The sequence below is a fragment of the Panulirus ornatus genome, chromosome 43 (genome assembly GCF_036320965.1).
Source record: "Panulirus ornatus isolate Po-2019 chromosome 43, ASM3632096v1, whole genome shotgun sequence".
Taxonomy (NCBI): Eukaryota; Metazoa; Arthropoda; class Malacostraca; order Decapoda; family Palinuridae; genus Panulirus; species Panulirus ornatus.
Genome location: NC_092266.1, coordinates 22,266,706 through 22,278,256, shown reverse-complemented (window position 1 = coordinate 22,278,256; position 11,551 = coordinate 22,266,706). Strand labels below are relative to the sequence as shown.

Below are 11,551 nucleotides of genomic sequence, written 5' to 3'. Positions count from 1 at the left end.
TGCCTCCTTCGCTGTCCTCCCATCTTCTTAGTCTTCTCCTCCCCCTTGCTTATAACACTTCTGATACAGAGAGATTCTCTTCTCTTTCTTTGGCTCATATTTCGCATGCTATGAAAAACGTGCTGTCTGTGATTGTTTACTTTGATTCAGTTTAAGGTCCGAGGAGCCTCATATATGTCGACTTTCCGTGTGTTCAGTGCTGGATGGCGAACATGAGGAAGGGGGAGGGAACACCTGCCTGGCAGATGCCAGCGGTCGTCAGCTGACCGCGACATTACGCCTCCACCACCAACCTATCATCACGACCACAACACCTATTACATCACCAGCATGTGACCCGCAGGTCCCTACCACCTCCACCACAAACCCATCACAACTGCCACTACACCCTGTCTCTACCACCCTACCTACACACTACCTCTGTCACAACCGCACACCACATTCTCTTACCACCATCTGCACCATCTTTGCCCACAACCTGCATGCAACGACATACACCATCCTACCCACCGACACCGCACCAACCACTACAATAATCCATGTGCTACGAGAGAGAGAGAGAGAGAGAGAGAGAGAGAGAGAGAGAGAGAGAGAGAGAGAGAGAGAGAGAGAGAGAGAGAGAGAGAGAGCGTCTTGTGGCAGACATTATCCGGCCGCTGGCTTTTCCAGTGACCTTTAAAGACGCACTTATATTGTGGTGGGTCGAGGCACTAGGATCTGACGGGCGTGTCAGTGGGGAGGCTACTGTTGTTGGAGCCTGAACCATGGGTCATGGTGGGCCCAGCCGTCGGTCATGGTGGGCGCAAGCAGTTGATCATGGTGAGTCCAGCCAGCGGTCAGGGTGGGTTGGGGTGGAGGTTAGGACGTCCCTCCCACCGGTCCTGAGGGCGGCCGAGACTTGTCCTCGTATCGACCAGAACCAGTGGTCGTGACCAGAACTACCGGTCGTCATGACCTGAACCGGTGGTGGTCAGGACGACCTGAACTGGCGGTCGTGACGACCTGAACCTGTCGTCACGACGACTTACCTGAACCTGTAGTCACGACGACCCGAACCTGTGGTCGTGGCAGACCCGGACAGTCTGTGTGCCTGGGAGGGAGGGAGGAATGCAGCAGGGACTGGGCAGGTGTGTTGCTTCAGCATCTGCGTCGGCGTGACGGTGTCCGCCATGGGAGATTATCATCATTATCTCCCAGCGTGGGAGGGGGCTGGGTGAGGCTACGAATGATGTGGATCATTATCTCCCAGCCTGGGAGGGAGCTGGGTGAGGTCAGTGGTCCTTTTCTTAGTTCCAGTGTTCCTGTTTCTCTCGTTTCAGTGGTCTATTCCTTCAGTTCAGTGGTCCTTCCCTTCGTCCCAGGCGTCCTTAACTTCATTCCAGTGGTTCTTTCATTTTACTGGTCCTTTCCTTCGTTCCAGGCATCCTTCCATCGTTTCGGTGGTCCTTTCCTTCATTCTAGGCGTTCTTCTTCCATTCATTCCAGGAGCCCTTCCCATCGTCCCTGAAGTCCTTTGCATCGTTCCTGTAGTCCTTTCCGTCGTTCCAGAGGTCCTTCCCTTTATATAATGCAGTTATGGCCGGCTGTAGGGAGGGAGGGAGGGGTCCCGGGGCTCCTACCATTCTGGACGACGACCGACCCATATCTCAACCAGACCAGTTCCTAAAAACGCTGAAAACACGACCAGAGAATTTTTTTCTGTCCCCTCCAACAAGACAAGGAGTCTGAAGTTATGGTTCGCCGAGGAAGTGGCCAACTTTACTCGCTCAAGAGATTTCTGATTATATATATATATATATATATATATATATATATATATATATATATATATATATATATATATATAGAGAGAGAGAGAGAGAGAGAGAGAGAGAGAGAGAGAGAGAGAGAGAGATGCTACGGTAGACAAAGAAACACTGGACCGCTTTAGCAAAAAACGGCCTCCAGGGATGACTTCATCCTTCCCGCTCTTCCATGACAATTATTCGACTCTCGTGACCTGTGTCTCCTCCCTGTTCACAAGGAAGAGCGTTGAGTTTCCCAGTGTTTTTCGCGTCTTCTTACCCTGAGACAATATCTGTCGCATCATTTACGTCCGTCGGTTGCATGGAGGCGGAGGAGGAGGAGGAGGCAGGAGGAGGGAAGGAGTGGCACCCAGGACGCCAGTGTTAGGAGGGAGGCGGAGTTGGTGGTGAGGCCGCTTCCGCCCACCATTATCCAGCGGACAAATACTTGGGGTAATTTGCCCTAGTTTATGTACCAGCTGTCTGTCAGCACACTCTACCACCTGCCGGGGCTGCCTGCCCCCCCGCCCTACCGGTAGTCCTCCCAACCCTCTACCACCCCCTACCACAGCCTAATGCTGCCTCTACCACCATCAACCACCACCTGGCCCACACCGCTGGGGCCCCACGTCACCTTCACCCACACTCACGTAATTCCCTCATAACAGGATTGTGTTAATACCACAGCTTCATGCTCTAGCCTTTCCAGTATCTGTAAATGCATGAAAAACAGATTTTTTCTTTTTTCAACCTTTTTTTTTTTCATATCAAGAATAAATCTTTCCTGTCGAGCATTTCTGAAAACTACTGTACCCGAACGAGTCTTGAATTTTAACAATTCCTACGGTATACATACGCGTGTAGTTCACTCTCTTCCACGAATACTTGCATAGAATCTTTGTAAATGGTTTTTGTAGACCACATCAACATCACTGAATTTTGAGTGGTTGATCAGAAGAGAAAATACCTTGAAAATCAACTCATGTGCGCAACAATAACCTGGACCTTTAACACCTTGGAGTAACCAAACCAACGAGCGTTCCTTGATGGTCTTCCAACTGTATTCTGAATTGTGATAAAATAGACAGACGAAGTGACTGACGGACGAAAAAGCCGATTCCTATGGCGCCTAACAATATGCTGGACCTTTAACACCTTGGACTACCAAACCAACGAGCGTTCCTTGATAGTCTTCCAACTGTATTCTAAATTGTGATCAAATAGACAGACGAAGTGACAGACGAACGAAAAAGCCGATGACTGTGGCGCCTCATACAACTCCATCATGCTGGGGATCATAATTGCTACGCGGTGGCGATATCAAATCATCTTGTTAAATCTAAAAGCTGCAGTGCCACTTGACATCAAGTAACCTTTCTTCATCATCTCTCAAAATATTTTTCCACTAAATATGAATAAAACTGAACATTCCGTTATACATTTATGAGGTAATTAACCGGACGCAGGAGGAGACATGAGGAAGCCCATACTATAGGATCTATACCCCGCCAAACGAAGCTGTATAGGACATGAATATATGCTGTTTCCTGCTCTGAAAACAACAAATAATATTACACAGAGTTTTCATCCAATTTGCTCACTAACAATTGGACGTCTCTAGAACTACCAATTGCCAATCAAGATACCTGATGAGACCAACTGCTCTTATATACCCAGGTCGTCCTTCGTGACCACAACATCTGAGACAATGTTGACCAGAAACACCGAAGTGTATGGTACGTGTTTCCTCCTGAGGAAGAGTCCTACAGATCCTTCATCGGTGTAAAGGATATCATTACCTTTGGCAGGGATGGCGAGGAGGTCCCAAGTCCATTCTTTACCTTGGGACTTGATGTGTGTGTATATGGAGTTGACCACAAGCTCCTTAGCTCATCTCCTTAACACTGCAAAACTGATACATCCTTACATCCCCGATATATCCTACATCCTTGATATATCCTACATCCCTGATACATCCTTACATCCCTGATATATCTTACATCCCTGATACATCCTACATCCCTGATATATCCTACATCCCTGATATATCCTACATCCCTGATATATCCTACATCCCTGATATATCCTACATCCCTGATACATCCTACATCCCTGATACATCCTTACATCCCTGATATATCCTACATCCCTGATATATCCTACATCCCTGATATATCCTACATCCCTGATATATCCTACATCCCTGATATATCCTACATCCCTGATACATCCTTACATCCCTGATATATCCTACATCCCCGATATATCCTACATCCCTGATATATCCTACATCCCTGATACATCCTTACATCCCTGATATATCTTACATTCCTGATACATCCTACATCCCTGATATATCCTACATCCCTGATACATCCTACATCCCTGATATATCCTACATCCCTGATACATCCTTACATCCCTGATACATCCTACATCCCTGATACATCCTACATCCCTGATACATCCTTACATCCCTGATACATCCTTACATCCCTGATATATCCTAAATCCCTGATACATCCTTACATCCCTGATATATCCTACATCCCTGATACATCCTTACATCCCTGATATATCCTACATCCCTGATACATCCTTACATCCCTGATATATCCTAAATCCCTGATACATCCTTACATCCCTGATACATCCTTACATCCCTGATACATCCTTACATCCCTGATATATCCTACATCCCTAATACATCCTTATATCCCTGATATATCCTACATCCCTGATACACCTTACATCCCTGATATATCCTACATCCCTGATACATCCTTACATCCCTGATATATCCTACATCCATGATACATCCTTACATCCCTGATATATCCTACATCCCTGATACATCCTTACATCCCTGATATATCCTACATTCCTGATACATCCTTACATCCCTGATATATCCTACATCCCTGATACATCCTTACATCCCTGATATATCCTACATCCCTGATACATCCTACATTTCTGATACATCCAGATTTTGAATGGATGTCTCATCACTTTCTTTTTTTCCCACTGCCCATCTTGGACGGTGGAACGGAGCAAGTTGTTAACTCACGCCATGGTCTCCAGATGCAAAGATGTTCCTTGTTTCGTTTCTGAAATACTTTGGCTAATGACGTCTCGCCACTGGTATCCAAGGATCGTACCGTCGTGCTCAAGGATCGTACCGTCGTCGTGCTCAAGGATCGTACCGTCGAGCTCAAGAATCGTACCGTCGTGCTCAAGGATCGTACCGTCGTCGTGCTCAAGGATCGTACCGTCGTCGTGCTCAAGGATCGTACCGTCGAGCTCAAGAATCGTACCGTCGTGCTCAAGGATCGTACCGTCGTCGTGCTCAAGGATCGTACCGTCGTCGTGCTCAAGGATCGTACCGTCGAGCTCAAGAATCGTACCGTCGTGCTCAATAATCGTACCGTCGTCGTGCTCAAGGATCGTACCGTCGTCGTGCTCAAGGATCGTACCGTCCTGCTCAATAATCGTACCGTCCCGCTCAAAGATCGTACCGTCGTGCTCAAGGATCGTACCGTCGTGCTAAAGAATCGTGCCGTAGTGCTCCAGGATCGTACCGTCGTGCTCAAGGATCGTACCGTCGTCGTGCTCAAGGATCGTACCGTCGTCGTGCTCAAGGATCGTACCGTCGTGCTCCAGGATCGTACAGTCGTCGTGCTCAAGGATCGTACCGTCGTACTCAAGGATCGTACCTTCGTCGTGCTCAAGGATCGTACCGTCGTGCTCCAGGATCGTACCGTCGAGCTCAAGGATCGTCCTGTCGTGCACCTGGGATTTATCCCAGATCTTAATAAACCCTCCCCAGGCAAACCGTGGAAAACTGCAGCTGTGTGGTGGGCGTAATGGCGGCCGGGCTATCCAGCAAAACATGACAAAAACTTTTCCCATTATGAGACTTTTCCTCCCCTGGGCCACGGGGGTCGAGTCAGTGGGTAAATATTTTGTTACTGATTGTTCCAGTGTGTGTGTGTGTTTGCGTGGGACGTAAGGTCACGGAGGAGGGAGCCACTACCTGTACAGAACCAGGATTTATTGTGGAAGTTCGATATTCCTGAAGAAGGTGAGCACGAAGAGGGTGAGCAAGACGATATGATCTCGTCTTGCACGACGGTGCGACCCCTGTGGTACGATGGCTTGGCCTTTGGCTTAACCCTCGTGGGTCATGAGGAGGGCCAGATCATCATCATACCCGAGGGATGTAACCCGACCAAGACCCACCGACCACCACGCCTTTACGCTCTCCGCCGCCGTGTCGTGGCCAACCCTCATGAGCGACTAAGCGAAATCAGGGTGGCTGTCTCCGTAGGTCCGGGGTGTCTTGCCTCCACCCACCCACTGCCGCCCTACCCCAGGCTTACCCAACCCCTAATCTCATTCTGATTTTCCTCGCGTATAGTAATGAGTCATGTTTGTAAGATGGGAAATGGCTGCAGCCTTTGTGTAAAAGAAACTCTTTTAAGATGTTAGCATAAGAAACTAAGGAAGGTTTCAGAGGGAAAGAAGTCATTACCTACTCTTGTGTAATGTTCTCCTTTGCTTCGCGGAAGCGTCTGTACAACATAAGATATTTCCATTATTTAATGGGCGAAACTGAGTGGTTACAGAGGAGGAGAAGGAGGGAGGCAGTCCTGTGTTGGTTGGCACATGGCCCACCCGACAGTGGCTCTACTAGCTGGCACCTGGCACACTCTACACAAGTCGCTACCTTAAAATGATCCTAGACCCCCTGAGTACGACACGATCCTTGGTTATGATGGTGTGACCTTCACCTTTCATATGGGTCAGGTCAAATGCCAGGTCACCATACCCATGGATCGCATCGTCATGTTCCAGGGTTAAGAAACATGAATAAGTTTTGCGACTGTGCTTAGAAAAAGTTTAACCGTCGTAAATAAAACTATTCTTGGTTTTATTTCCAATTACTGACGCAAGGTGACCTTCACCTTTCATATGGGTCAGGTCAAATGCCAGGTCACCATACCCATGGATCGCACCGTCATGTTCCAGGGTTAAGAAGCATGAATAAGTTTTGCGACTGTGCTTAAAAAAAAAAGTTTAACCGTCGTAAATAAAACGATTCTTGGTTTTATTTCCAATTACTGACGCAAGTGTTTCTTGCGAGTGCTTGCAGATGCGTTCTGTGGAATGCGTTTGTCCAGGTGACTAGCCATGCAGCAATATACCAATCTCTTCTTGAACGTATAAGTCAGAGCATAACAATATATCAGTGTCGGGGGTAAGTGTTCTTGGCCTGGCGTGTCGTTCCTGACCACTGGTAAGAGTACCAATGGGGATACACGAGAGGCGGCATCAAGAATGTACGTCGGTCTTTCAGTCACGGCCGCCCTTCCTCCACTTCTCTCACTTAGCCAGAGTCACATCAGAAACCTTCCGTTCTATCGACTCCCCCCAGCTATTACCTCTCACCAACCAGTTCTCTCCGGAAAGTCTTGCAGAAGAGACATTGCTTCCTCCTCTCTGTTCTACGGGTATATTTCGGCCGATGCTCTCATGAGCTATCTGATCCCAGATCCGAAGACCTACAGGCACGCGTGTAGCAGCTGCTTCCTCTGGTTTCAGTAATGAGACCAGCCACACGAAGGAGTGACCATCGTTACACCTCACCCTTCCCTTGTACAGTGAGGCTGCTGTATCCTCTTCATTCCCCTGTCTTGCACACTTACTATCTGACATTACGTCGAAGATGGACACCATTAGGGCATGAGGTCCGTGCCATGTCGGCCATCAAAGCAAATATAAAGTTAGATATATTTCTAGTTCAGAATATGAGCTCAAAAGGTCAAGTAGTAGTCAACGGAGCTGAGGTGTCAGCCGTTGATACATGGCTACACATTATTATATTGATCACACCTCCACTCGGACACAGGGACACCTTTCCAATGCGTTTTCTTTCTTTGTGTCCAACGATTTACGGGGCGACTGATCTACAACCTAAGGCCTGCTATTTGCTACCCATGTATTTCCTATATGTCTTTTATTTCTACCCTTAAGGGTGTCATAAGAGGTGCATTATCAGTCTACACTTCGTGCGATCACGCTCTACAGGTCTCTGGCACGCTCAGTATTCAATGAGGAAGACCGAGACACATTTCCCATCACGCGCGAATTCTAACATTTCGTTGTCATCTATTATTCAGGCCCGTTAGCTCTTCTTTTGTTGTCCCTCGTGATTATTTCATAGCCTGGAAGAATATTTTATGTGCTGAGTTCAGAGAAAAAGGGAAAAGTGTATATCCATGAAAGATATATAATGGCGCTTCTCACTGAAAGTCTACAAAAATAAAATCAAGTAATCATATTACAGCTTCACAGTGTTGGCAGCACTGTTTATTCGTTTTTTGAATAATTGATTACGGCCTCTTTATGGCAACACTGCTTACTGTCGCTCCCCTCGCGTAAAGAAGATTAAATTTTCGAATAAACTTCAAACATTCTTTCAACTCACGGAAGAAAAGACGTGTGTGTGTGTGTGTGTGTGTGTGTGTGTGTGTACGTAGGTGTGCCGGAGGCTGGTCCTCCTCCGCCTTAGGGAATCGTTCGTTGATGATCAAATTTCTCACAAGATGCACATTTACGTAAAGTTTGAACGCGTAGCTAATGAAATTTAATTTACATCTAATATGGTTTTGAAGTTGCTCTTTTCAAGAGACTCGGTTGAAAGAAAAATTATATACGTTCAGGACCGACTGGCAAGCAAGCTCCATCCTGTCTGTCCAAGCGCTTGAAACGATCACTGTCAACAGTGTGTAGCGGTGGCATAAAAGATCTGGACTGTCTCTTCATAAATTTCGTTCCATCCCAGATACATCCATATATATTCTTATACATGAAAGTTTTATTATACGAAATAAGACGAAAAGAAATTAACCTCCGTCCGATGTTGAGGGAGCCAATCCCAGCGGCCATTGGCGCTGGTCGGACCCAAACAGTAAACGCGGCATCTATTCTCCAGCCACCACTTCCCAAAGCCTTGTCCCTCCTTGATTTACATATCTTTCATTCCGCTTAATATCATAACAAAGTTTGCATATAGTTTTCTTGATTTATGCGGACGCCATTACGGTTGTGCTTAGTTTATATGACCGGAAATATTACCCGTTTTTAAAGTAAGAGGCGAGGGTTGGACTTGAGTTCTGGGACAATAAACGGCGTGACGCTCATCATTAATAGGATCAAGGAGCTTATGACTGGCTTGTCGACTCAGCCTAACCCTCGCCATTATGTATTCTAATTCTGCCATTCACATGCTCCCATGTCTCCCTTTATTTTCTCCGTCTTCTTTTTCCTTTTATCTGCTGTGAATTGTGGAGTCTTTCTGAAATATATATATATATATATATATATATATATATATATATATATATATATATATATATATATATATATATATATATATATATCAAGTGCTGAATACACGTCGGCACGGGGGGCCTCGCACAGCCAGCATGTGGAGGATGAGGAGAGGAAAGGCATGTAAAGATGTGATTGCACAAGAAACTGATGGTTTTCTTGTGTTGTGTTGGCAGCGATGCTCCAGCCGTTGGTGGTGGTGATGTGATGGTGAGGGCGTCAATGTTGGAGGAGGTGTGATGGTGTGAGTGTCATTATTGGAGGAAGTCTGATGGTGAGGGCGTTAATGCTGGAGGAGGTGTGATGGTGTGGGCGTCGATGTTGGAGGAGCTGTGATGGTGTGAGTGTCATTACTGGAGGAAGCCTGATGGTGAGGGCGTTAATGTTGGAGGAGGTGTGATGGTGTGGGTGTCAGCTTTCGGAGTGGCGTCGGGATGGACCCAGAAGCCCATCTCTTTAACTAAAGCAAGCACTCAAAAAAAATCCTCCACTGAAAAGTTTGATACAATCTCTCTCTCTCTCTCTCTCTCTCTCTCTCTCTCTCTCTCTCTCTCTCTCTCTCTCTCAACCAACCGTCGGTAAATATTCTCAGAAGGAAGCAAGACTGTATATGTTTCATTCGTGTTCGTACCAGTTGGTGGAACACTTAGGGGGGGTGTGGGGAAAAAAATATCTGTCGACTTGACAGACCTACGCCGAGACAAAGGAACACGACCACACCCATAACCATAGGGTTGACTGATGCAAGTGTATCTCTTTTATGACGTAATAACGAGCGTGGCTGTCGTTAAGAGACCGGCTCTTTGATGGCCAGTAAAGTCGACCTTATGGGGGGAAAGAGGCGGCGGATGGGGGGTTGGGGGTTACCGACTAGGGTCATGGGTTAGGGAGAGGGCGGGGGGGGGGGGGAGTTGGCTAGTTCTGGGGTGGTGATCACAGCGGGGGGGGAGGAGGGGGTGTTGAGGAGCGAGTGGGGTCATGGGTAGTGGGCGGGGCCAACACTGTTGCAGGGGTGGGTGGTGGGTCGGCGGTGGGGTAGGTGGGGGAGGTGGAAGGGGGATGAGCCAGCGTGAGCGGAGGTAGGGGGAAGGGAGGAGAGAGGGAGGGGGGGGGGGAAGGGATGACTCACCACAACACTGGTCGTCCGAGTCCCGGCGGCGGCAGCGGCCAGGGTCGTCCCAAGGTCGACCTGCTCCTACACTCCCCCCTCGCCTCCTCCCCGGCCTACCCATACTCTCACACCTCCCCAACACCCTCCCTCTTTCTCATCCAACCCCCACCCTCACCCTCCTCCCCACGCTCTTACTACACTCCACACCCTTCCTCCACCCCACACTTTCCCCTCCTCCTCATACTCTCTCTCAGCCCCACACTCTCCCTCCGCCCCACACACGGGTATTCCTCAACCCACTCGCTCGTACTCATTTCTCGGTACTGCCCAGCCGCGGGATCAACCCTCTCCCACCGTCTCACATCCTCCCCACTGCCGCCTACCACTGTCTCATCCTCCTCACTGCTCCCCTACCACTACCCTACAGCCTCCACACTGCTCCGCACCACTAACTCACAGCTTCCTCACCACCATCCCATATGCTCCTCACTGCACATCGTCATCACTACATAGTCTCCTCACTACTCCTTACCACTACCTCACAGCCTCCCTAATGCTTCCCACTACTACCTCACGGCCTCCCTAATGCTCCCATCACTACCTCACAGCCTCCCTAATGCTTCCCACCACTACCTCACAGCCTCCCTAATGCTTCCCATCACTACCTCACAGCCTCCCTAATGCTTCCCACCACTACCTCACAGCCTCCCTAATGCTTCCCATCACTACCTCACAGCCTCCCTAATGCTTCCCACCACTACCTCACAGCCTCCCTAATGCTCCCATCACTACCTCACAGCCTCCCTAATGCTCCCCATCACTACCTCACAGCCTCCCTAATGCTTCCCATCACTACCTCACAGCCTCCCTAATGCTCCCCATCACTACCTCACAGCCTCCCTAATGCTCCCCATCACTACCTCACAGCCTCCCTAATGCTTCCATCACTACCTCACAGCCTCCCTAATGCTTCCCACCACTACCTCACAGCCTCCCTAATGCTCCCCATCACTACCTCACAGCCTCCCTAATGCTTCCCATCACTACCTCACAGCCTCCCTAATGCTTCCCATCACTACCTCACAGCCTCCCTAATGCTTCCCATCACTACCTCACAGCCTCCCTAATGCTCCCCATCACTACCTCACAGCCTCCCTAATGCTTCCCATCACTACCTCACAGCCTCCCTAATGCTTTCCACCACTACCTCACAGCCTCCCTAATGCTCCCCATCACTACCTCACAGCCTCCCTAATGCTTC

At 48.5% G+C, this 11,551-nt stretch overlaps 1 protein-coding gene across 2 annotated transcripts in view; it reads left to right on the top strand.

Annotated features, from left to right (window-relative positions):
• The window catches only part of LOC139762390 (protein kinase C-binding protein NELL1-like), a 294,237-nt gene that overhangs the window by 169,892 nt on the left and 112,794 nt on the right, over positions 1–11,551 (top strand). The window lies entirely within an intron of this gene.